The 21,764-nt window shown below is 43.6% G+C and overlaps 1 long non-coding RNA gene and 1 other non-coding gene across 2 annotated transcripts in view; one reads left to right on the top strand and one right to left on the bottom strand.

Moving 5' to 3' along the window:
* Positions 1-2,141: 2,141 nt before the first annotated feature.
* The window catches only part of LOC127003782 (uncharacterized), a 187,691-nt gene continuing 168,068 nt past the window's right edge, over positions 2,142-21,764 (bottom strand). Inside the window, exon 5 of the long non-coding RNA XR_007757394.1 lies at positions 2,142-2,459. This is a non-coding gene — a long non-coding RNA (uncharacterized LOC127003782). The remainder of the gene's footprint in view (positions 2,460-21,764) is intronic.
* On the top strand, positions 20,432-20,513 carry Trnal-uag (transfer RNA leucine (anticodon UAG)). Its single transcript has one exon. It is a non-coding gene; the product is annotated as a tRNA-Leu (tRNA).

The following is a 21,764-nucleotide window of genomic DNA, read 5'->3' as shown; positions in this document are numbered from 1 at the left end:
TTACGCTGTTTTTACAAAGAACAACCAGACGACTATGGACTGTCTGCCCCATCACAGTACTGAGCGTTGAACTGGAGGGCATATGGCAAATTCTGCATGACACGAAGGACTAATACCCTTCTGAGGAGGGATAAGGAGAGATACGAGAGATCTCGCTGAGGATGTCAAGAGTTGTCTAAATGCAAACGACTTTAGACCTACATTTTGAGCTCTGAAGAGGCTACGCTCCATATCCCCATCTAAAATTAGTACTATCCGAACGGCTGATGGGCAGATAGTATCAGATGCGGATGGGTACCGGGCTCGTTGGGCCGAGTACTTTGGGCAGTTGTACACGGCAGAGCCCCCAAGCGGACAGCTCCCTCTGGCTGGGTTGCAGATGGCGGCTGCTGATCCACCAATAGACGAAACTCCACCCTCTCTTGCGGAAGTGAGAGAGGCTGTGAGGAAGTTGAAGGGTGGAAAGGCAGCTGGGATATGTAATATCAGCGCAGAGATTTTGCAAGCCGGGGGTGAAGCCATGATCTGTGGGTTGCATGCGGTGTTGTCTGCTGTGTGGCAGTCCGGTGCCATTCCTCTTGACTGGAAAGGGGAAAGGGGACCGACAGGACTGCAACAATTACCGTGGTATTACAACTGCTCGGTATGCCGGGCAAGGTACTCGCTCATCTGTTGCTGATGCGAATTCGATTTCATCTGCTAAAGTTTCAGAGACCTGAGCAACCCGGGTTCACGTCCGGCAAGTCAACAATTGACCGAATCCAGGCGCTTCGCCTCCTCGTGGAACGCTGCCGTGAGTTTCGACAGGGGTTTCTCGCAGCCTATGTCAAATTCAAGAAGCCTTTTGACTCAGTGCATCGTGAGGCACTCTGGGATGTTCTGCAAATCCTTGGGATTGTTGTGATTATTGACCTGATGATTGGCCTTTACTCTGGGACTGAGAGTGCTGTGAAGTGTGGGGGAGGCGTTTCCGGCTTCTTTCCTGTTGTTGATTCAGGAGTGAGGCAGGGGTGCGTCCTTGCTCCATCACTTTTCAATATACTTGCATGGATTGGGTATTAGGCAAAGTTGCTAATCACAGTCGTTGCAGAGCATATGTTAATTAGCGACATAAAGGTCACTGATCTTGTTTTTAACTGAAGATGCTGTACTCCTCGTGGAATCGCTGGAGGTCTTGGTGATGGCTCTCGAAGTGCTGCATGAGGAGGCGAAGCCTTTGTTACTTAAGGTCTCCTGGGCCAAAACCAAGGTCTAGTCGTTTGGAGGCTTACTGGATGACACAGTTCAGTCTGTCCATGCATGTATGTGGTGAGGATGTCGAAGTCACCAAAATATTCACATACCTTGGTAGCGCAGTGCATAACAATGGTGGGTCTCACTAGGAGTCTCTCAACGGATTGGGCTGGCCCACGGTGTTATGGACTCGCTCAATACGAGTATATGGCGTTGTTGCTATCTATGTAGGTGGACAAAAATTCGAATCTTTAAGTAGCTTGTGCTTCTTGTCTTGCTGTATGGCTGTGAGACAAAGACACTGAATAGTGACTTGAAGAGGTGTGTCGATGCCTTTGGTACCAAGTACCTTCACAGGATTATGGGGTATCGCTGGGATGACTTTGTGTCGAACCAGCATCTACTTCGTGAAACCGAGTCAAGGCCTATTACCAGCTTAGTCCGTGGACGCCAACACCGGCTATATGGGCACGTGGCGCACCTCCCGGACGTCGATCCTACTCACGAGTTGTTTCTGTACGAGACAACCTTGAGTAGAGGAGACCAAGGGGATGCCCACGTAACTCGAGGCTGGGTCAAGTCAGCCGACTCTGCCGGGAAGGACTTGGGATGGACAGGGCAGCTGCAGGGGACCTTGCTCGGGAGGACCGCCGGGAGTATGGACGACAATTGAGTGAAGAGACGCGCCCCCGGTCGTATGCTTCCCATTAGTTAGTTCGGTAAGCAGCAGGTGGGTGGTCACAAATTAAGTGACTAGCTATGGTAAAGGTGAGTCATGTCTGGGGGGGGCCATTACTTCAGCACGGACAGGTGGGATCAGCTGTTGTAGAAAATTTGTGGAAAAAAAGGTTGATAAGAAAGGTTATTTAAAAAAAAAAAAAAAAAAAAAAACTAATTTCAACCTGGCCATCAAAATACATTTAGCTCCAACTGTGCAAGAACTTATAAATGCTAATTACTACGCAGTAGCAGTTTTCAAATGCAAGCAATTCAGAACCTTACCGCAATATTCAAACACATGTCTGCTGCTCTTTCTGGCGGGACATTCATCCTGCCTCCCTCTCCCGCCAGCTGTAGTCCTTCCCGCCTCTCCCGCGGTGACACCCCACCTGCCGCGACGCCCCACCTGCGCGACACCTGCACCATGACTGAGTGTATGACTTGTGTACAGACTCTTGAAGGTTCATTACCCTGCGCTAACGGTCCTCCGACGTCAACCTGGTAGCCTAAAGGAACAAAGGACTTGTACAAATACTAATATAAAAATCTTTACACACACACACACACACACACACACACACACACACACACACACACAGACATATATATATATATATATATATATATATATATATATATATATATATATATATATATATATATATATATTATATATATATATATATATATATATATATATATATATATATATATATATATATATATATATATATATATATATATATATATATATATGCTAAATGAGTTGTATGCCTAATGAAATGCGTGACACGGCGATTGTGTAATGGTATATGAAATCTAAGATAACCAGCACCTTAATTTTCATTCTTCACTTTACTTAACGTTGTCTCGCATAGATCTCGCGTGGATCAAGAATCGAGGAACAAGTTAGCAATCGGTCCTTTCGTGAGGAAGAACAGATCGGAACCGACGGATCTTTGGGGAACGGGAGCGTTGGGTCTTTTCCAGGACCGGTGTGCCGTCAAGTCTCGTACCCTTGTTATAATCCGTCCGCTTTGTTTACATACACACAGGAGTGGATGAATTTCGGCACGGTACTGTGTCTATTGTCGACTGCTTGTCAAACAAGGGGTGCAGGTTGTCTCATTCATCACATTTACCGCCCAACAAGGGGTGCAGAAACAAACTTTCATATTTCAAGCATTTTTGAAATTTAAAATATATAATTTACTTTTATAAAAAGAAAAAGAAACTTGGGTTGGGCAATGTTGGTAAATGCGATAAATGAGATGATCTGTACCCCTTGCATGGCAGTAAATGTGATAAATGAGACAACCTGCACACCTTGTATGGTACCGTGCCGAAATTCATCCACCCCTGTGTGTACGTAAACAATGCGGACCGACTATAACAAGGGTACGAGACTTGACGCTCGCCACACATGGAGCGTCGGGTCTTTTCGGGAACCGGAAGCGTCGGTTCTTTTGAGGGCCGGGTGTCCACCTTTGCTGCTAACCTATATTTTCAGTGTGGCAGAATCGTTCGTGGTGCTGGACATTTCAAAGTTACTCCTCAAAGATCCGTTGTGGGTGAAAGAAAACCAGACTTTACCTGTTAGTTTATAGGGATACTAATCTATTTATTTCATACGTACATTAGAGGATATTACTGAAGTTTATCCTTCATACAATTATTTGTAGAAAGAAGGCACGGTTATAAATATTCATTCCAGAGTAATACCCATATATAAAGGCTCGTAAACACCGTCTCTTAATTTAATTTTTTGTTTCACGTTTCGTACCACGTTCATTCTTTTTTATTAATGAATGCGTGTAAAGACATATATAACTTTGTAGATAACATAATCAAAGCATCAAAAATGAAAGGTGAAGATGGGGGGCATAAGCTATAGCAGCGCGTGGCCTCAGTGCTCCAACTTCGTCGCAATAGCCCTTGAGCCTGCGGTGGGAAGAACCAACCCTTCAGGACACAGGGCCAGTGTGGGATCCGGGTCACCACAGTTTACCTTCCCCAAGTGTAATGCTGGCACGATTGTCTTTCTCCTTGTTTCTCTCCCTGTGATGGAACCGTTATACTCGCCGGTGTTAGTTTCAAATTTTCTAAAGCGTTGACCTTCATAGAAAGTGAGTCTCGAATGGGTAACATAAGCAATATATCATGTGAGAGTGAGCGGCAGAACAAACCTTCAAACCTATTGACACGGTCATCAGTTTGCGTCACACACATTACGGTGCTGCTCCGCTTCACGCTCGGGTCAAGGGAAAGTCTGCGCAAGAAAGTGAGTCAAGTTCAGGGAAAAGAGAAAAGTTCCCTCACTGGGCCAAGTTCAGTTGCAGGGCGGGAACTTTCTCCACCTTTCTCGCATTACTTTCACAACTGGAACCTGTTTCTGCGACCGAAACCTTACCCTCCAGCCATTCACTGTATACCGTTGCCGAGCTGTATTATGAGGTTTCACCAATACGATCGTAATGGCACATGACTTAGTTTTTCTCAAGTCGCTCTCATATGTTTAACCCAAGGGACGTCCGAAACATAATTGACACCAGCACCTGTACATGCCACGAGACGGCTGACAAACAGGGCAGAACTACAAGCCTTCCCCTGCGTGTCAGCACTTGCAACGTGCGTGTTTTTATTTTTTATCAGTTTTAAAGATTTTACTTTCACAAGGCAATAATACCGCTGGATACTGCACACCCAGACTTTCACGAAGCAGTGTGTGCAGTTCAACAAGATACATTACTTTCTAAAAATTATGTACCTGTCCATCATTGAAGATATATTTAATCAAGACCACTAGGCTGATGAAAAGGACAGCTGAAAAAATTATAATGATGATGTGATGATGATAAAATAATAATAATAATAATAATAATAATAATAATAATAATAATAATAATAATAATAATAATAATAATAATAATAATAATAATAATAATAATAATAATTAAGAATAATAATAATAATAATAAGAAGAAGAAGAAGAAGAAGAAGAAGAAGAAGAAGAATCTATAATACACATCCTTCACCACGTTTATTCAACACAGCTTTATTCTTCAACATTTCTATCCTCTAAACATTTGATGTTCCTCCAGCAAGTTAATTTCCCTGCTCTCACCTTCTAATCTTTTCCTGGACATTTCACTCACTCTTGTTTCCCTTTCAAGTAACAGCGGCGGCGCTCCCTTTCCTTTCCCTTCTCCCTCTCCTTCCCCTCCTTTCCTTTCTCCTTCAACTTCTTCAACTTATCCCTCACCCTCACCCTCACCCTCATCCTCTCCCGCTCCCACCCCCTCCAAGGTCTAGGACAGGTCAAGGCGTCGCACAAGGAACAGCTGACGGGGCGCGGAGCTCTTTGGTAGGTCAGGGACTAGGCGGCGGCGAGGCCCTGAACCCTTGAGTACATGAAGGGGAATGAATTGCCTCTTGAGAACCCAATAGATAGTGGATCTAGTCTTGCCGCTGCCCACACACAGCCTGCCTCTAGCATTTCTAGTTCTTACTTTCTTTCTTGAGTGGCCTAAACCGGAACTTATTAATTTTTATACGTATCAAAATACCTTCCCTCGGTTTAATTTCTTGGGACTGAATAGGTTGAAAGCCACTGTTATGTATTTTCTTTAGTTATGACAAAAGTTCTATGTGGAAGCTGAAGAGCGATACCGTAATGTCTCGCACACCTTCCGTTACGACAGGTTAAACGACGCCCTAAAAATGTGAAAGACCTTACAGGGATGAGGGAAATAATGTGATGGTGGGTTTCCCTTCTTCCCTCTTTCGCCTCAGCCGCACGTTTCTCAATTAATTCCAAGAGGCCGAGGTTAAGTGAGAGTAAAATGTTGCGGTTTCTTGACGTGAGAAAACCACCAACGTTGTGTGCAGTGAGTGAGTGAGTGAGTGAGTGGTGGGTGGGTGGATGAGTGAGGGGGGCGATGCGGGCTGACGGGTTTGTGGTTAGGCGTGATGGTGATGTATAGTGATCGTGTTATTAGTGGTAGGCTCCTGCTGGGGTTACTCTTATTTGGCTCCTGTTGTTGTTGATGTTGTTGTTGTTGTTGTTGTTGCTGTCGTTGTTTGTGTGATGGGGGGTGTACTTGCAAATACTTTCTTTCCAGTCCTTTTTATTCCTCTTTTATTTCCTCGTTACGAATCCTTCATCCTACACAGTATGGCTCCTTCACTTTCCCAATCCTTTCTTTCTTACGGTGATTTTCCTTTCTACCTTGCCATGTACTTTATCCCTCCTCCATCCTAACCATTCACCCCGCCTCAGTATACATGCCCTGTTTCCTTCTCTACCATGTGTCTCCTCTATACCTTCGTTACTCTTTCCTCCCCACGGCTTATATATTGTACCCACACACACACACAAAAAAAAAAAAAACATTCTCAAATCCATCCTAACCCCGCCTCAATATACATGCCCTGTTTCCTTCTCTACCATGTGTCTCCTCTATACCTTCGTTGCTCTTTCCTCCCCACGGCTTATATATTGTACCCACACACACACAAAAAAAAAAGACATTCTCAAATCCATCCTAACCCCGCCTCAATATACATGCCCTGTTTCCTTCTCTACCATCTGTCTCCTCTATACCTTCGTTACTCTTTCCTCCCCACGGCTTATATATTGTTCCCACACACACATAACAAAAAAAAAAAAATCTCAAATCTACAGTCTTTGCAGCCCGCCCTATAAAGATGCCAACTGTCCTACCTCCTTCGCTCCTTCTCTACTTCGTTGCTCTTTCCTCTTCATGGCCTATGCATCATCGTTCCCGCCTAAATCACACTCGTCCATCCACCACACAGGGTCTTTGGAGCATTGACTGGATGTTAAGGGTCGTTTTATAAGACATTTCGCTACCCAAGAACACATATTTGACAAGGCTTTCGTAGGAGTAAGTTCGTAAGTCGTAGTTTTATGACCCTGGTGGTAGCTTTGCCCTTCTTCTGTACCGTGAACCTAAAGAAACACTCATTAGAACCCAACTGATCCCCTCTTTGACCTTTAGAAATACTGATGTGAGAAGCGAAAGTGTCTTGTAATACCAATCTAAATGTTGTAATGTTAAACTAATGCATGTGTTGTGTGTGTCGTAATATTGTTGGCGAGTTGGTACACGCTCCTCACCCCAGCCAGGCGTTGCATAAGGAGGGGTGAGGGACATGTATTGTTACTGTGTTCTTAATTTCCCGTGAAAACAGCGGCCTGGCAATCACAGTGGACGTTGCGCCACCAAAGCCATTTCCCGCGTCAAGTGTACGAGGATATTAAACTGTTCGCCCCTGTACGTAAACTGCACTTCCTCTGTTGAACATTTATTTTACCGGCGCGGATTTTAGCGAACTATATTGTATTAACCTGATTGGAAAAATGTTGCGAAAGTGTAATAAAATCTGCATTAGGGTTCATGGACCCTTTTTTATTATACGTACGAATAATGCACAGTATAGGGGGCGCGTTGTTTCAAAAGGGTCCCAAAGTCCAATCTGCCTGTAGCGTTTATTATGAGTCTCCACTTCAGTATGCCAGTCCCTGAAAACCTGCGTGAATATAAGTTTTGCGTGTCTGTTCCACCGCCTGTCAGTTCCCTTCGCTGACAGAAACGTGTATCGTGGGTTCTCTTGGCGCGGTGTGTGTCTGTCTCACCCTCCGTTTGTTTCCTTCGCTTGTGGCAAAGTTTAGCACCGGGTTTCCCATGTGTCGCGACTGGTGAGTGAGGCGCGGCGGCACTCCTTCCTGTCTGCTGTGCCAGGGGCTGTGTCGAGGGCCACGTCGGCGCAGTAGGGAGGCTTGACTCTGCTTAGCTTGTACCGCGTGTTGCTGTGATTGTGCCCATTAAGACGAGCAGAGAACACTTTGGCAGTGAGTCAAAGCTTCAGGCGGGTGGTAATTATATTCCAGAGTAAATAAGGCAGAGTAAAAGGCGCATTTTTAAGGGGAGCGGGTCATTTTTTTTATATTTATTTTTCTTACATTAGACCGATTGAAAAAAAAAATGTACGATTGACCATAGATAAATACTGCCTGTGTTTAGGATACATTAGATAGCTGCATCCTCTGCCTTCATTGTAGAAGCAGCGTGTTGCGTATATTTCTCCCTGGGTCACTGACTATAAGTTAAAGTGACTTATAAACGAATGGTTCCCAGAAACAGTGCCGCGGCAGCCTTCACAGAAAAGCTAGAGGTCGTTTGAAGGTGCTGCGGAATGCTCGAATCACAGGCACTTATTAATTATATATATATATATATATATATATATATATATATATATATATATATATATATATATATATATATATATATATATATATATATATATATATATTTTTTTATTATTTATTTATTTGCACAGAATGTTTCAATTAATAAATAATCAAATAACGATACTTCCTGTTAAGGCTTCATTCTATGCATTAAGGATTTCGAAAAATAAATGTACAGAACGAAGAGCCAACTTAGGCTCAAAAGCAATTTCTTCTCCTTGAGTCGAAGTACAAATGCATTATTATTCTATAAATTTAAGTGCAAAATATTAATTTCCCTGACTATGCTCCAATACACATACCATTGTCATTGTATTGAGCTGGATTCACCGCGCAAGATATGAGCTATTTCAAGCTTATTTTGCAACATTATGATGGACACTGACCATTTATATACTGTTCATGTGATTTATTCTAAGGATGCATCCAAAATATAGTCACCATACACTAGGTCACCTTAGTAATATCATGCCGTTCCTCGCCTTTACCTGTGCTGGTCACCTCTCCCATGTACAAGGGCCTGCGTCCAAACACAAGGATAGATAAATTTTAAAACCCTAGATTAGGTAAGAGTACATGAGTACATAAAATTGTGGCCTTAAATTTATCAGTAAAGTGTTTGCACTCGAACTCAAACCTCCTGACAGAAATGCCTATTCTTGTCCATCCTTTGCCAGGTACAGTACTTGTCCAGTACCACAACGATATAAAATAGCAAACACAAAAAAAAGGATTCCACACAAACTTATCAAAAAGATTCATTGCAAAAGTGAGATCAGAGAACCTGTTCAGAACTGCTGGCCCTGAGCTCTCCGAGAGTGGCAGACGGTTTACCTGAACTTGCTGTAAACACTGACATTACAAACATTCACTGCAACATTCCTTTTATTCAGTCTTTTATCGGGATAGATTTTCAAGGAACTCTGTGTGTATGTGTGTGTGTGTGTGTGTGTGTGTGTGTGTGTGTGTGTGTGTGTGTGTGTGTGTGTGTGTGTGTGTGTGTGTGTGTGTGTGTGTGTGTGTGTGTGTGTGTGTGTGTGTGTGTGTGTGTGTGTGTGTGTGTGTGTGTGTGTGCGTGCGGGCAAGCGCAGGTGCTTGCGTCTTTGAGTGAGTGATTGCGTGAGTGTGTGTGTGTGTGTGTGTGTGTGTGTGTGTGTGTGTGTGTGTGTGTGTGTGTGTGTGTGTGTGTGTGTGTGTACATAAGGAGGTCAAGCCAGGACGTAGAGGGGGGGGGGGGGGAGTTGTGTTGTAGTGATGTAGTTCAGGAAATGAAACAATGGCAGGAGCGGAGGAGGAGAGACCGCCGGTGATAGCACATCAAAATGAACACGGCGCCGTGGCGACATGTTCTGTTGCGTCACGAATAAAAAACACATTTGGAAACCTGTCAGCTTATGCTGATTAGTCGGGTGGGGAGTGAGTGAACTCTCTCCACGAGTTATCCAGTGCGTGGGTATGTGAGAGTGAGGATCAGAGCTTGGCAGTCAGCACACACCTCAGCACTGTGCTCTGACCAACTGAGAACAAGTGCTGAGGTGCAGACGTCCGGGAGGCAGCGGGAGGGTCAGCAGCTGAAGTGTTTATGCTCGGCCTTAGTGCTGAGGAAAGGAGGGGCGAGGGGAGGGTCTGGGGCGGACATCAGCAGGTAGGGGACAACGAACCTGTGCAGATGCCGACGGAGGGGAGGCAAGGTCAAGGGCGTTCCGATGGGCGCCGCGTCAACATCTTTGAGTCACAGGAATAGAACACATTTCCCTTGAACATGATCTTGTATTTATATAATGCAGTACAGGGGAGCAGGTCAGGCCGAGAGAGAGAGAGAGAGAGAGAGAGAGAGAGAGAGAGAGAGAGAGAGAGAGAGAGAGAGAGAGAGAGAGAGAGAGAGAGAGAGAGAGAGAGAGAGAGAGAGAGAGAGAGAGAGATTCAGACAGACAGACAGACAGACAGAGAGACAGGCAGACAAACGACCAGACGAATGAATATACAGACAGATGACAGAGGCAGAGACAGACAATGACATGATAGGAAATTCTTGCAATTGTATGATAATAATAAGTCAGTTAGTTAGACACTCAGTCAGTCGGGCTCCATTACTTCAGTCAGTCATTCATTTAACCAAATAATTCCCTTTCGTTACCGTATCTCCCAATCACTTAATCAATCAGTAACTAACTTAATCATCCATTCTATGAAGCACAACCTCACACATCCCCCTACGAGCCAATCCTCTTAGTTAACCACCCAAACATTCGAAGAGTAAGTCATTCAATCATGCAACTTCTCAGCCATCCAGTCAGCCGACCAGACACCCGGGAAGCAAACTAATCAATCAACCAAACATTCATCCAGGTAGGTAGGTAGGTCAATCAGTCGGCCAGTCAGTAACTCCACTCTGGACGATTCTGGGCATATTCCTCCTACTCATCCCCCCTCAGTCTTCTAGCTTCAGCCAACTAGCTTCTTATCGATTTATCTAAACAGCCATCCGTCACGGGAGGAATCAAACAAACACGTGAACAAGCTTTCCCGCCATGAATCTACTCCTTTCTTTAGTTACTGACAGCCTTTTGCTCTCCTCTCTCTCTCTCTCTCTCTCTCTCTCTCTCTCTCTCTCTCTCTCTCTCTCTCTCTCTCTCTACTAAATACTTACCTACCTACCTACTTATCTACCTACCTATCTATCTACCTATCTATCTATCTATCTACCTGTCAATCTATCTGTCTATCCATGCATCAATCTATCTCACTGCTGTTTATATTTACCTAAAAAATCCATTATGTTGCTTTTTTCATGGAACGACAAACAATTCCACTCCATTTCAGGTCTTCGTAGTTTCTTATGAGGCTGTCGCAAGGTACGCTGAGTCGCCGGAGACCACAGTAACACGCATCACATTTCTATCTTATTTTTTTCTAAATTCTTCGTGTTCAATACTTTTTTTTTCGATTTTTTCTTTTTTTGTGTACGAAAACCCTCCAAAATAACAAGTGTATTCCGTGCTGTTTTTTGGTCCACCTGGCTGATTATAGCAATTACACTAAAATATATTCTTTCAGGTGTAACAATATTCTTTTGGGTGTAACAATAGAGCAACCAAATCGTCTCTCCTATAAACACATCTTAAAGGAAATACGCTGATCCATCGACATTCAAGCAGCAAGAAAGGATTAGAAAATGAAAGCTAAACTGATGAAAAAAAACAAGTTAGCGATAATGTGCAACAAGAAAAAGAAAAAAACGTGACAAATATTAAATCAACAATGCTTAAAAAAAAAGCATCATTCGAGCAATATCTATCATCACCACTAACAAAGTTTTAAGGGTAACTCAATAACTTCAGCCTTACGTGTGTGTGTGTGTGTGTGTGTGTGTGTGTGTGTGTGTGTGTGTGTGTGTGTGTGTGTGTGTGTGTGTGTGTGTGTGTTTGCCAGCGCTCGTGTGTGTGTGCAATCCGTTGGTGAGAAAAAGCAGGAAAAAGAAAAAACGCATGACGAAAAACTGAGAAGCAACTTTATATATAACTACCAAATGAATAATGCAAATGAGAGTTATACTTAAAGTCGCCTCTCAGTGCATAGTGTCAGGAGCAGCAACAGCGAGGAAATGAGAGCTTCAAGGCGTAAGAAACAAAGGAAAAAGGAAAGGAGGAGGAGGAGGAGGAGGAGGAGATGGAGGAGCATAAGGAGCAGGAGCAGAAGTAAGCGTTGTCGGTTAAGGGAGAGGAGGAGACGTAAGCGAAAAAGGATGAGTATAGAGGAAGGCAGAGGGTGAGGTGTGTGTGAGGGGGGGGGGAGAAGGGGGGAGGGGCATTGTGCTGCTCTTCCCTCCTGGCATGACAAGGTTGGGGCATTCTAGAAGCCATTGTCTGTTTGTCTGACCGCTATTACCTTTCCTGCCCCAACCTCAAGGATTTCTTTTGTGATGCCTTTATATCCCTCCTCCTCTTCCTCCTCCTCCTCCTCCTCCTCCTCCTCCTCTTCATGCTCTTGCTCACGTTCGCTGTTACTGCTACTGTGTGTGTGTGTGTGTGTGTGTGTGTGTGTGTGTGTGTGTGTGTGTGTGTGTGTGTGTGTGTGTCGGTAGAGTTTCATTATCTTCCCTGCCACCGCTCCTGGCTCCCTTATCCTCGTGTTGTCTGTCTGGTTATCTGAAGGTGAGAAAGATTTATGGAAATGTTTATAGATAGCGGTGGCAGCAGGTCGTTGAGGACAGGTTGCATAGCGTGTGTTCGTACGAGGTGTAATTCGCTATGGTCTGATCACGCACTGGACTCGCCATCGCCAGCCAGTATCCTCCCCTATTGAGCGCGGATCTTGGGTCTTTGGGTACAGCTTAAACCTCACACCCACGCATACCCGGCAGGCGTATCTCAACCCCCGGTACTCACTCGCTGCTGGCTGGAGAGGGGGCATAAAAAGAGGCTGCTAATCCGTCTCCACTCCGCTTGCAGATCGAACCCGGGACCTCTCGGTTGTGAGGCGAACGTGCCAACCACTGCACTACTGAGCTGTGTGTGTGTGTGTGTGTGTGTGTGTGTGTGTGTGTGTGTGTGTGTGTTAGTAAAGATTAAAAAAAAGTTGGGTATTATAAAGGAATGCATAATTATTGTGAGTGGAAAGTGATTGTTACTTAATGAGAGAGAGAGAGAGAGAGAGAGAGAGAGAGAGAGAGAGAGAGAGAGAGAGAGAGAGAGAGAGAGAGAGAGAGAGAGAGAGAGAGAGAGAGCAGTGGCGGCGCGATGCATGCAGCCATTATAAACAGACGTAAATTAATGGCATATTTGGAAACGGCAGATAAACTTTAATGGGGTCGAGTGCAGGCTAATGTATTATTGCTGCTCTAATAAAAATACGATTACGAAGGATGTCATATTATATTTCAAAGAACATAATGGCCGCCATGTCAAAGCCATGTCAAGGAGGGAAGGGGAGGGGGAGGGAAGAGAAAGGGAGGGAAGAGGGACTGGAGAAAGGCTGCGAGGAGGAGGGGAAAGAGGAAGGGGAGGTCTGTGATGGGGAGGAAAAGTTAGGGAAGAAGGACGGAGATGGTTGTGAGGGGGAGAGAAAGGGAAGGGGGAGGGACTAGAGAAAGGCTGCGAGGAGGAGGGGAAAGAGGAAGGGGAGGTCTGTGATGGGGAGGAAAAGGGAGGGAAGAGGAACGGAGAAGGTTGTGAGGGGGAGAGAAAGGGAAGGTGGAGGGACGAGGTAAGGGCTGTGAGGGGTAGGGAAAGGGAGGGAGTAGGGACGAGGGGAGGGTTGTAAGGGGGAGTTAAAAGGAGGGAGAAGGGACGGGAAAGGAAGGGAAAAAAGCACAAGACGGAGGGGAAAGGATGGGGTCAGCCAGGCCTTCCTGTGGGCAGCCTTCTCGCAAGACAGGTGACCCAAGACCCACGTGGCTTTGTCCAGCAGGCTACCAGTGGTGTGCGTGTGTGTATGTGTGTGCGCGCGTGTGCGATATTTTTTGTGGGTGTGCGTACAGGTGTAAGTGCAAGTACCACCTTAAAGAACCCTACTCTTGATGTCTCTGGTGTGTGTGTGTGTGTGTGTGTGTGTGTGTGTGTGTGTGTGTGTGTGTGTGTGTGTGTGTGTGTGAGGAAGTAGAGCTGTTCACCTAGACATTAAAAGGACTCAGCACTGATGGCACAAACGTATGTCAACACAGGCAAGTAAATCGTACAAAATTGTGATTTGATGCGTTTTCATTCTCTCGGCGCAATTCCTGTCAGCATTTCGAACTCTCAAGACGGCCGAAGTTCATCTCAGATTTAGGAACCAAACGTGTCCCTTTTGTTTTGATGAATCGCAGGATAACAAATAACAACAAATCATTGTTCATAATTATTACTCCATCATGACGATCGTAGAGATTAATGGGAATATATTGAAAACTATTTGGCACCTATAAAATAAATAAGCAAAAGTTGTGAGGCAGTCAAGACAATCGTAATTCTAATTTGACACGACGCACTATGCAGCAGGAGGAGGGGAGACAGACACACAGTGACTTACATCAAATGTCCGGTCAAGCCCTTGATTCGGTTAAGTTAAATTTTGCCAAACTCCCTCTGGCAAGTGAGGAAATGATGGGCATATTGCGGCGCTTCAAGCCATTCATCAAGCCTTTGGGCCATCACCGAGCACCGCCCTCACCGTCTAACCTTCCACGGAGTATAAGCGAGGCAGTGATTCATACTTGTTGCACAGCCTGAACTCAAACCCTCCATCAACCGGACACTAACACTGCCACACGTGAGGCAATAATTTTATACTTATTGCGTTGCCTTGAGTATAGGCCTCAAGGTCCCTTCATTGCCGTCTCACCTTCATGGGACATAGTCGATAATTCCATACCTGTCGCTTTCCACCCTTCAATGGCTTTTTTAAACTGCATAGTTCCTTTTAACAAACCTTGACGGATAGAAATAAAGCAATATCATGTAACCTTGTTCCTCTCAGAGATTAGCATTTTTTCTACAGTGCAGGAGATAATAGCTCAGTGAAAAAAAAAGTCCGCTGCCGTTGTCGCTGTTCCTGCAAATAGTGAGGAGCGAGAGAGAATTAAAAAAGAAAGGGTGAGAATCCAAAAGCAATTCAAATAGTTTACAAAGGAGACACTAAAGTTTTAGTTGCCGCGGAGACCAATGCCGTTTTTAATGAATGGCACGCAAATAACAAGTATTGGACTTTAAACCAGCCATTCCTTACCCGTCATCGCACACTCCCTCCTCTCCCTCCCTCAAAGAACTAACCTTAGCCTCAGATTTAAATATTAAACATAAGAACATAAGAACGTAGGAGTCTGCAAGACGCCGGTAAGCCTGTACAAGGCAGCTCCTTTGACCCTAAGCTCTCGTGTATCTAACCCCACCTAATATCGCTGTCCATGAATTTATCTAATCTATTTTTGAATGTGACAATTGTATTGGCACTCACCACATGACTGATAGCCTATTCCACTCATCCACCACCCTGTTAGTCAACCAATTTTTGCCCATGTCCCTGTTGAATCTGAATTTATCCAGTTTAAAACAATTACTTCGTGTCCTACCCGGTTCTCTTACCAACAATGTTACCTTACCGCAATGTTCATTTTTTGCTTGGTGCTGAGGCGGACACACGGCAGCATCACACACCTGGCGCTCACGAGTCTCGCAAGTCACCGTGACACCTGCAAACAACACCTGTACCTGTGCCTTTGGCCGGGGTGAGTTTTGCTAAAAAGAAGAAAAAAATTGGAGATCTATATTCGGAAAGATCTGCGTACGAGACACGGGTTAAATCTCTCTCTCTCTCTCTCTCTCTCTCTCTCTCTCTCTCTCTCTCTCTCTCTCACACACACACACACACACACACACACACACACACACACACACACACACACACACACACTATCATCAAAGTTGTTCCTCATCAATTGGTCATGCTCCGTTTTCTTTTTCTTCTTTTCTTCTTCACACTGTAGAATACCTTGGCTATAGTTTTCTCACTGTAATCATGGAGCGCCAGATCTAACACTTACACGCTGTGCTTCTGGCTGCTGCAAAAACAATCATGGAAGTGTTTGGGGGAGTAGTAACGTTTCTACATGGGTAAATTTAAATAACAAATTACACACAAAAATAATTGTTATAAAATTATATATGTATGTCTTAACATGTTGCTGTTTTTCTTTCGGTATTATCTAAGTAATGTTCATGCGTATTCTCTGAGCATAGAAATATATGATGAGTCTGAACGCTTCATTTATCATCTCAGTTTGTCCTTTTATTCCCTGAAGACAAGCAGTCACACGCGGTGCACCATATACACACTACAGAGTCGGCGGGGCATTAAAACGATTGATTGGAGATGTGAGAAGAGAAAATGGATAAGTTTGCGATGACGGATGAACTTAGGTAAACGTTGAACTTAAATACTAATATCCATCTATCTATCTATCTATCTATCTATCTATCTATCTATCTAGAGAGAGAGAGAGAGAGAGAGAGAGAGAGAGAGAGAGAGAGAGAGAGAGAGAGAGAGAGAGAGAGAGAGAGAAGGCTTGCCTAACCTCGTACAAAAAGATTCACGGCGTTGACTAAGATAAAAAGAAAGACTAACAAAAAAAGTATCAACAGCGCGGGGTCACACATAAGGCCTGGGGGTGATAGAGGTCAAGAAGTGTGTGGACAGACTTGAAACTCGGTATTCTCAGACGCTGCCGCCTCTCACATCAGCTATTTCAAAAGGCCAAAAAGAACATCAATTGCGTTCTCAAGAGTGTTTTCTTAGGTTCTTGGTGCGGAGGAAGAGTCAGACTGTAACTAGGGTCATTAAACTACCCCTGGAAATGCCCCAAGCTCCTACGAAACCTGTGTCAAATATGTGAGCTTAGGGCGCAGGAATGTTTAAGAATATCCCAGGTTTAAATAATTTTGTGATCTAAAAGAAGTGGGATACGAAGCAGCAGATTTAAAACTTCAGCCTCTTTCCAGGAAGAGCTTAATATACATTGCCTAGGCAGTGTTCACTCTGTCTTCCTTCTTTATTATACAGTAAATAATTATATTGTGAAAAGCTTCTATTAATACCATAAAGCTTTGCCATACATATCAACACCAAAGCACCCTTCTCTTACAGTTCCTCCTCCTCCTCCTCCTCAACCTCTTCCTCCTGCCTTTCTCTACGTCTCATTCCTGTCAGTTTTTCGTCTTCCTCTTACCTCCTATCTCTCTATTCCCTTGTGCCTCTTTTCTACCCTACTTTCCCTTCACTTACCTGCCTGTCTACCTCCTTACTCAGGTGAAGGGTCTCCTCCTCTTCCTTCCTTCTTAACATTAAAGAGAGAGAGAGAGAGAGAGAGAGAGAGAGAGAGAGAGAGAGAGAGAGAGAGAGAGAGAGAGAGAGAGAGAGAGAGAGAGAGAGAGAGAGAGAGAGAGAGAGAGAGAGAGAGAGAGAGAGAGAGAGAGAGAGAGAGAGAGAGAGACACGGGGGTAGGGGCGGGGACGGAGGAAGAGATATAGGTCACCTTGTACACAAAAGAACAATGCCTCCAGAGATGACACTCGGAGGGGCTACAGGTCTTGCAGTCAGACAGTCTTATTCTGCCCATCATTTTATTGTTCTCTCCTTCCTCCCTCCCCAGCCTCCTCCCTCCTGGCTGCTCTCCCGCCTTCCCTACTCTGCTTCCCCCTTCCCTCGCCTTCCCCACCCCCTGTACACCTTGCCTTCCTCCTCCTTTTTGTCGCAAACACATCACAACCATATGTATGTATGTATGTATATATATATATATATATATATATATATATATATATATATATATATATATATATATATATATATATATATATATACATATATATATATATATATATATATATATATATATATATATATATATATATATATATATATATATATATATATATATATATATATATATATTTTTTTTTTTTTTACAACAAAGGAGGCAGCTCAAGGGCACACAAAAAAGAAAACAATAATAAAAAAGCCCGCTACTCGCTGCTCCTAAAAAAGAAACAAAAGAGGTGGCCGAAAGCAAGGTCAAATACGAGAGGAGAGATGTCCTGAAACCCTCCTCTTGAAAGAGTTCAAGTCGTAGGCAGGAGGAAATACAGATGAAGGAAGATTGTTCCAGAGTTTACCAGCGTGAGGGATGAAAGAGTGAAGATGCTGGTTAACTCTTGCATAAGGGGTTTGGACAGTATAGGGATGAGCATGAGTAGAAAGTCGAGTGCAGCGGGGCCACGGGAGGGGGGGAGGCATGCAGTTAGCAAGTTCAGAAGAGCAGTCAGCGTGGAAATATCGATAGAAGATAGAAAGAAAGGCAACATTGCGGCGGAAGGTAGAAGACCATCAGTATGAGGAGGAGAGCTGATGAGACGAAGAGCCTTAGCCTCCACTCTGTCCAGAAGAGCTGTGTGAGTGGAGCCCCCCCACACATGAGATGCATACTCCATACGAGGGCGGATAAGGCCCCTGTATATGGACAGCAACTGTGCGGGGGAGAAGAACTGGCGGAGACGGTACAGAACGCCCAGCCTCGAGGAAGCTGATTTAGTAAGATATGAGATATGAAGTTTCCAGTTGAGATTTTGAGTTAAGGATAGACCGAGGATGTTTAGTGTTGAGGAAGGTGATAGCTGGGTGTTGTCAAAGATATATATATATATATATATATATATATATATATATATATATATATATATATATATATATATATATAGATATATATATATATATATATATATATATATATATATATATATATATATATATATATATATATATATATATATATATATATATATATATATATATATATATATATATATATATATATATATATATATATATATATATATATATATATATATATATATATATATATATGTATATATACATATATATGTATATATACATATATATGTATATATACATATATATGTATATACACATATATATGTATATACACATATATATGTATATATACATATATATGTATATATACATATATATGTATATATACAGTCCTGGCCGGGATATCAGACCATAATTATTTGTGCATTGACTTATTGTTATTCTTTGTTTTCAGTTTTAGTCTTTTGTTTGTTTGTCTGTTTTTGCTTCAAGTCACTAGGTTGCAGCTCAAGACACCTCTCCATCCGAAATTGTCTTCTCTTCTGGCCGCTTATTCTTTTTTTTTTTCTGTGCTTGAGCTGCCTCCCTTGCTGTAAAAAAAAAAAAAAAATCCTACTCACTTCAGAAAACTCAGGGCAAGTGAAGAGGTTGGCCCGGCTCCAGCCCCTAAAGTTGGTTAACTTGGCTGCATTCAAAGACAGATGGCTCCACTGACTTTGCTACAGAAGATGTTTTGATGATTCAACAAAAAGAGATCACGAGACTTACCAGAACCCCTCGATTTCAGCAGCCGACTTAGTTCATTAAAAAGCGCATGCCTCCTCGTTGCCGCGGATTTTGTATGGGTGTAGTTGGTGTCTCAATAATGCGACCCCGTATTTATGTCCGCTCAGAGACTCGATGTATTGGAGGGCATGAGAAGAAATACGGAGATAGTGAGAGTGGAGGCAAGGGTGGAGGGAAGGAGGGAGGGAAGGAAGGTAGAGTAAGATGAGGAAGTGAGGGCGAGGGTGTCTCATTCTTGTACGTTCTCAACATATTGAAGGTCGTGGAGGGGGGAAGGATGCAGTGAGGGTGGAAGGAAGGAGGGAGGGAGGGAGGGAAGAGCAGGTGAGGAAATATGATATGAAATGAAGAAACTATTAGCACGATGCAAAGCAGTGAGATGAATAGAGAGGTGTGAATATGAGGCAACAGTAAGGGAGAATAGATAAGGAAGTGAGGGCGATGGTCAGCGAGGAAATATATGAGGCGAAGTGAAGAAACTTAGTAAGATGCACAGAGACGGTTTGAAGTGTGTAGTGAGGTGTGAAGATGAGAAACAGGAAGTAAAGAGCACATGAGGAAGTGAGGGCGAAGTGTACCGAAGACATAATGTGAAGTGAAAGAAGGAAAGTGTTACTGAGATGCACAGAAATAAAGTGTACGGTGAGGTGTAGAGATGAGAGAGATTAGCCTAAATGAGGGAACAGTTTGGGTGGAGCAGACATAAGATCAAAGGAGGACATGAATGAGATGAAAATAGAGGTGATGGTGGAAGGAGGTCTGAAAGCGTAAGAGAGAAGTGAGGACATGAATGAGATGAAAATAGAGGTGATGGTGGAAGGAGGTCTGAAAGCGTAAGAGAGAAGTGAGGACATGAATAAGATGAAAATAGGGAAGATGTGATGTTAAAAAGAGGTTTGAAAGCGTAAGAGAGAAGTGAGGACATGAATGAGATGAAAATAGGGAAGATGTGATGGTGGAAGGAGGTTTGAAAGCGTAAGAGAGAAGTGAGGACATGAATGAGATGAAAATAGGGAAGATGTGATGTTAAAAAGAGGTTTGAAAGCGTGAGATAGGAGAGAGAGCCAGGGGAGGAGACGAGCTCACGGAGTAACGGGGATCGATAGTGGCATGGGAATGGCCGTTTTCCTTTCTCTCAGAGCCCACACTCTGCTAACTGTACACCGTCTCTCAGATCGTAAAATAAAGCTCACAATCTCCTCAGAAATACATATAAATCAACGCTAAAGGTAATACACGATACAAGCTGGCCATGTTCGCTCAACCTCTCACGGTAGCGTGGCCGAGTGGTCTAAGGCGCTGGATTTAGGCTCCAGTCTCCTCGGAGGCGTGGGTTCGAATCCCACCGCTGCCATAAATGTTTTTATCTTTTGACATTTTTCTTCTTTTGCGTTACAATGACTTGCTAGGTCACTGAAAACCATTAATGTGTATAATAGAAAGTAGCAAACCAAGTGAAGCTAAAATTAACTCGTTCTCGTCCGTCTCTATGCAGTGCCGCGTCATTGTGCGTGTGTACGTACGTATGTGTGTGAGGCCAAATACAAGTGGCTCCTGGCTTGGCGCGCTGCCCTAGTGTGTGTTGTTCTATTCTGACTAGTTTTATTTTATTTTATTTTATTTTATTTTATTTTATTTTATTTTATTTTATTTTATTTTATTCTTTTCTTTTCTTTTCTTTTCTTCTCTTTTCTACTCTATCAGTGAGCCCTACACTACTTGAGATGTCACTGACTCTATTCTCCTTCCTTCTCTTTTCTCTTCACTCCCTCTCCCATTAATTATTACCGTGTTGTCGGAGTATAAACAGTTGCAGGAGTTTTTTTTAATCCCCACTCCCCCCCCCCCATCCCACACTGAACCGCCCCCACCCCACCATACACACAGTACCGACGATAGTGTGGACAATAAACAATGTGTAGAAGTGATATCCCAGACAAACCAAAGGGCGCGCTGAGGATTAGCACCTCCCTGGTATCTGTCCTGACCCCACTACACACTTTACTAACAGACACCTAACAACCTAACACACACTTAACCACCTGACACACACCAATCCTAACACACACCTAACCACCTGACACACACCAATCCTAACACACACCTAACCACCTGACACACACCATACTAACACACACCTAACCCCTAACACACACCATACTTGTTCATTAAATATGTCGAGGAAGTCTGAGTTGGCTCCCTGCGGCTTTCCTTCCTTTGCCACACAGTCCCAACACCAATCTCTTCCTCTCATATGTAAGCTATAGGTAACATATGAAAGGAAAAAATAGGTGCTGGGACTGTGTGGCAGAGCAGAGGGGAGAAATGGACCCGCGGGAGCCAACGCCAAAACGATCTCGACAATTTGGTTTCACTATAACCCTCCCTCACCATCCCCCAATTCGTTTCGTTTCTGTTTTAGTATTAGCTCTAAGATATATAGTTTCTTTACATTTTCAGTCTGACGGCACATACACACACACACACACACACACACACACACATAATCATCATCATCATCCCGTCCTTCTCTCAGCCTCCTTTTGTCTCCACTTCTCCCTTTCTTTCCTTTCCACGAAGCAAGACTTTCAGCACCACTCAGCGC

Source organism: Eriocheir sinensis, chromosome 26 (genome assembly GCF_024679095.1).
Source record: "Eriocheir sinensis breed Jianghai 21 chromosome 26, ASM2467909v1, whole genome shotgun sequence".
Taxonomy (NCBI): Eukaryota; Metazoa; Arthropoda; class Malacostraca; order Decapoda; family Varunidae; genus Eriocheir; species Eriocheir sinensis.
Note: the sequence above shows the minus strand (reverse complement) of the source record. Positions and strands in the feature narration are given on the sequence as shown.